Source organism: Leuresthes tenuis, unplaced genomic scaffold, assembly GCF_036924035.1.
Source record: "Leuresthes tenuis unplaced genomic scaffold, fLeuTen1.0.hap1 SCAF_16, whole genome shotgun sequence".
In the NCBI taxonomy this organism is placed as follows: domain Eukaryota; kingdom Metazoa; phylum Chordata; class Actinopteri; order Atheriniformes; family Atherinopsidae; genus Leuresthes; species Leuresthes tenuis.
Window position 1 is genome coordinate 9,896,827 of NW_027325370.1, and position 5,918 is coordinate 9,902,744.

Sequence of the window (5,918 nt, forward strand, 5' to 3'; positions counted from 1 at the left end):
TTCTGTCTGTTTCTGTCTGTGTTTTATGTCTGCCCACAGTCTGTACGTTAGGCTTTAAGGGAACATCTGTAAATTCTAGCAAAAGATAATTAGCCTGAATACGATCTTCCTTATCTGTACAGTATCGTTGCAATAACAGTAAAGACTAACGCTTTTACGAGTAATCTTGATGTAGCGTCCTTTCTGGTGAATCACAGTGAAAAGGATTAATCTAACTGTATCAGTTAATATAGTAAAGTTGAACACCTTTCATCCAGGTTTCATCCAACACCAAAGCAGTGATTGAATTCTGGATCAGTGGTACAGTTACAGGACAGAGTTTTTTGGACCTCATGGCCTTGATAAGCTTTGTGGAATAATAATGAGCGCATCTGTTCTTCACACACAGACAGCCAGGTGATGCTGAGGTTTTCGTATAATAGTGGGGCAACTGATGCCATTAGCATCAATGATGGGTCTCTTGGGGTTTTTTAGGATGGAAAACATGTATGTTGGTTCTGCTTTTTTCAAGCCTCCTCACCCCTCCCACCCTTCTTTTTTTTCTTTCCTTAATAAGCTTGATGTCTGTTTTACCATGATGCAATACAGAGCCTCTTTACCCAGTCTGATCCAAAGATCCATGCGCTCAGTATGAGTGAGACAGGCTAACCAGGCCTGATAAAAGTGGCATTAAACCATCAGACTTCTCCCCTCACACAGCATCCACATCCACATCATACAAATTACTGCTCAATTTGGCTGCAATCATGCTCTTAACATGGAGCTGGTTTGGAGAGAAGCTTTTCTAATTATGGGCAATCTGTAAAAGATTGTTATTGTGATTACTGCACAAATGTATGCCCTAGTGCGGAGGACATACAAAGCAGAACCCAGCAAACTAAATGCCTAAAAAAGAGTTGGGCATTTACTTAATGCTCTACCTCTGAAGATTTTCTGTCTACATATATACAGTAGACTATCGTGATGCATAGTAATTATGTTAACAGAGGCAGCATCAATAGTGTCAGTCTCTTGTTTTGGAGTTCTGTCAAAAGAAAAAAGACGAAGGAATTCGCCAATTATTTGAGATGTTTTGAGTGGCCAGCAGATATCTGGATAACTGAAGACTTCCTGGTACGTTGATGGTCATTTTATAGCCTAAATGCAAAAAAAATAATCAGATCATAGTTGTTTCGAGACTTTATTTCGGGCCATACCTTTTGTCTCTTGTACTGTGCTCACGGAAACCGAAACTTCATCAAAAGTCATTGGTGAGTGAAAATTAAATCAATTAAATGAAAATTAAACTAAATTAGATAAAAAATAAATGAAAGAAAAAAAACTTTATTAATCCAAATGGTAAATTATAATGTTGAAGTATTTTTTTCTTCTTCTTCTACTCGTAGTTTCAGCCTGCTATTAAAACTACAAATGGAAACCAAAAAGAATCGTGTCAATTTCCTCCAAACCTTTCACACACATAAGCAGAAATGTCTGCTTAAAGAAATTGTAGGTCCTACTTCTTGTTGCCATGAAACATCACATTAGCCCACATTGGCTCTGCTAGAGGGCATTAGGGCATAGGCAGCAATTTAGTCCTTCGGACTGTTCTTATTTTTACTGTTCGGTTTTGTTTAAGCAACATATCTGCTTGGTTTGATTTATCCAAGAATACTGAATAGTTAGATTTACAAAAAGACAGCAGTGTATATTTTACATGCACTTATTCACATTACTTCCAATTTGTAAAATATTCATATCCTCAAAAGGGAGCTGTTGAAGAAAAATACTGGGAACCGCTGTCCTAGGAGGCAGAGAAGAGCACTTCCTGGTCATACCTATGGGAGTCCTAACCAGTAATAATGTCCTTTTCATGGCCTGATAAAATTCAAATTGGGTCATTTAACTGTATTCAAATCTTTAAAAGTGTTTAATCATAAGACCTCATCAAATAACTGATATTAGATAGCACCATAGTTATGCATGTATGAAAAGAAAAAAATGTATGCTTGCCATCATAATATGAACAAGTTTAATGATACAAGGTGAGAGGAAAGCTAGGAAACTGTCCTGTCAGGTGAGCAGTCAGTTTTGTGCAAGATGTTGATAAAAGACCTATATATTAAAAGACCTATGCATTTGCTATGTTTGACAGCTTCCCCAAATTTTATATGCAAAATACAAAATAGCTAAATATGATATATATAAATATAAAGTTTTCACTTGAATGTGATGAATTTAGTGATCAGTTTGACTGTCAGACTTGTTAGTTTGTCAGCCTTTTCACTACTATCCAACTTTCTGGCAAACAGTGCAGTCTCTGGCTGAAACCCACGGTTGGCAAACTTGCAACACACATGTACACTTAAGTGTTCTTATGTGCTCCAGATTTTGTTATGAGGCATCAAAATAGACCATTTTAGAATTTTTTGAGAAATTAACCTAATAACAATGAGATTCGGAAATAAAGACCTACTTCTAATAAATATGTAAATAAAGGCCTCAGCTTTCAGTTGAGGAAGTATGGTAAATATGCTTCTCCGGATAGCACTCACCTTGCCATTTCATGGGGACTTAAGGCCTAAAGAAATGGACAATAAGCCTACATTTACCATCAAGCAGCACATCGTGACAAATTAATTAGAAGGTTACAACCAGAGCATCAAAAGTGGTAGAGATTATTTAAAATGATAAATGTGGAATTGTGAGAAATGAGTTCTTCTTACTGCATGACTTTTCTACTGTCTATATGTGTTTTTGTTTCTGTTTTAATGTGTGTTCCAATTTGTCTCTCTCTTTTTGAGTATTGTGCTGCTACTTATCTTTTGGTGCCCCGATAAAGGGGGTTTGAATGAGCCACACTTACAGCTTATAAAAAAGATTTTTGGCTCCATCTCACCTTAGAAAAACTCCACATCCACCCAAACCGCCACACGTGCCCCCTTCCTGTCTCCCTTTTATTACACAGCCATGATCCTCTTATGAAGGCTTCCTCTCCAGTGGAATACCATATGTTTTTAGTTAAGCCCAATATCTTTTTCTCATCATTCAAGGCAAGCATTCGCCAAGCCAAAAGCATTGAGAAAGCCCCACTTCTGCCATTCTTTTGATTTTTTTTTCCGCCTGACATATCTCAGAATATTTCAAATCGCTGAGGTTTTAAATTAATTTACAGCCACAACAAAAGAGCTCAGCATTTTAATAGCATTGTAAGTAATTTTAAGTTAATTCCATAACCTCTGAAATAGAGTTCAGGCAGCCACTAAATTGTGGTTGCTGTTGACGAACACAGAGGTCACACAGAGGGTTCCAGCTTATTCATCAAAGGATTAGTGGGATATCATTTTTAAATTGCCTTTTTTTTTTCCAACGGGACCTAAAACATGTCACTGAAACTATGTGGAGGACATAAAAACTATTACTAATTTAGTTTGAATTTTTGTCATCGATTCAACTTATTCATGCTTGCTCATACCATTATTGAAAAACAACTATTGTGCTCAGAACTGAGCAAAATGTGTTTTTGTAGGATCTCTCATGGGATAATTTCAGTCTAGGCAGGAGTTTTACATCGGCTTGGGAATCAACCACAGCATCTATACACAAAGTTATGGAAATTCTCTAGCAGTTGACATGTCTACATTAAACAGGAATGCAGCTTATGAGTGAGTACAATTTGTATTTTTGTATTATTCAAATTATGCTTTTTAACTTCCACAGGCTCATCATCCACACTGTTCTTGAAATCCTTTTTCACCCTTCACAAACAACAAGAAATTTCCTTCATAATGCTTTCAAACATGAGAGTATGGTTGTGGTGTCAACTCCTTTTAAGTGTGAATTCCCCCCCCATATTAAATGTAAGCTGTTATAGGACCCAAAGGAGCTCAGTAGTCTATTTTCCAAAGATGTTGTCAACCATGTGGCTTACACCCCTGAGAGGTGAAGGTAATCAGGCTTTTCATCTCCAGAGGAGGGGTGATGTCGAGGTCTTGGCTGACTCCATATTTTCCTCAGCCATTCTGTGTCTGAGTTAAGCGTCACTCTTCTGGACTAAATATTTTATGTCTACTTGGACACATCTCCTTAACCTTAAATCTTTCACTTTGATGTTTCTGTTTTTTTTTCAAAATCTTTGCCCATATCAGAGATTGTGCTGCTACTAGTTTCCTTATGATCGCATGTTTATTTATATTATCGAAAGAGATCAAAATCCGTCTGAATCTGTGGGTTACTAGGACCTCGGAACAGTTTACGTTTGCATCCTTTACAGTCTCAATACTGCCTTTGAACACAATATTACATATACTGCTGTTGGATATGTCAACATATGTCAACATCTTGTTGGTGTAACAGAAATATTGAACAAAAGAGGCTCTAATTTGTATTGTGAATGCTGAGTAGAAATGTGTTTATGCTGTGCTTTCTGCAGGTGAATGAACCGGAATCAGCACTTAGGCATAAGATCAAATCCGCATTTTAAGAAAAAGATCAAAACCCTAAATTCCCTCATTAAAGAGCAAATTTCCTTTAAGGCTTTGAAATCTCTTTTCTTCTGAGACCACATCCACGTTTGCATGTCTTTTGTGTAGGAGTTGAAACAATTGCTCTCTTCTGTGCGCCTCCCTAAAATAGCAGACGTACAGGGCTTGTAAGAAATTAGTCAATTTAATTTCCTTGAGTAATGAAAATGTCATGCACCATTTAATAAAAGTGCAAGAAAAAAGTCTGTGTTTCACACGTTGGAGATAGCTGGGGCCCCATGGATTTGAAACTTTGACAGTTGCCCCTTTTGATGTTTTCTCTGAGTTTTGTTTCTTTTTTTTCTTGATGTGATTTCAAATTAATCTCAACAGCTTGGATGTAAATATGAAAATGAGACTTGTTTGGTCTCCCCCTGACAACTGAGAGCACTGCTGGCTGAGGTAACCGATATCTCTTTCCCCTTTAAACTGCAAATTATTTTACGTTTATGAGTTTGTCTCATCTTCAAGGTCAAAATTGTAATTTTTGCTCTTTCAAAGGGTTATAACCTTAAAAGAGAACCTCAATCCTTGCTGATTAATGAGAGAATCCTGCATTTGATGTTTCAGCTGTGACATTTTAAACTTTAAATATTTTATATGCATACCTATGAAAAAAAAAATGAAGATATTCATTCATGTGGAATAAACGCTATTGCAGAGAAGAAAGGCTGGGCAGGGTATCATTTTAATAGAACAGTTAGAGTGCAATGGTTTTTCTTGGTGATTTTTATTTGAGGTTTTTATGTGTGCGCAAGCTGATTTAAAGGCACACTAAATCATTGGGGATGGGGAGTAGTGGATTATGCATTTAATCAAGGAGTAGGCCTTGGGAGAGTGGCTGGCCGAGTCACTAGGGCATCACCGAGGGGTTTGCTCTAACATGGGGCCTATCCTCTTTGTTCTTCACCATAATGGGCCATTTTTACATAATTTGTTTGGGGAAAAATGATAGAACATGTGCGAACATTTGCTTCAGCTGTGTTTCTGCTGAGTGATGGAATTGTCCAGAGTCCAGAATTCAGCATACAATAACTATCACTGGCAGTGCTTAAAGTCTGCGCGACCCGGGTCTTACCATCACATTTTTGCTTCAGATATTTTTGTTTCTTGCAGAATAACACATCGTTTTGTCTATATTACTCTGACTTACTTGCATATATGGTCTCCACATATAGTGATTTGTAAAGAAGGCAAATTTTGTACAAACATGACAAATGCAACTGAAATTTGCATGACTTTTTTTGGCTGAATGTGTTGTTTTGCATCTGGGTGGAGTATTCTGGTCTGAAATAGTCTCTACCAATATTTAATCTAACTTATTTATATTATCTGTGGAGTGAAATAAATAGGCACAGATATATTCCATGTGTCCTCTCAGAGAGCATGGGTCTCATTTTGGCTGACTTGCTGTGA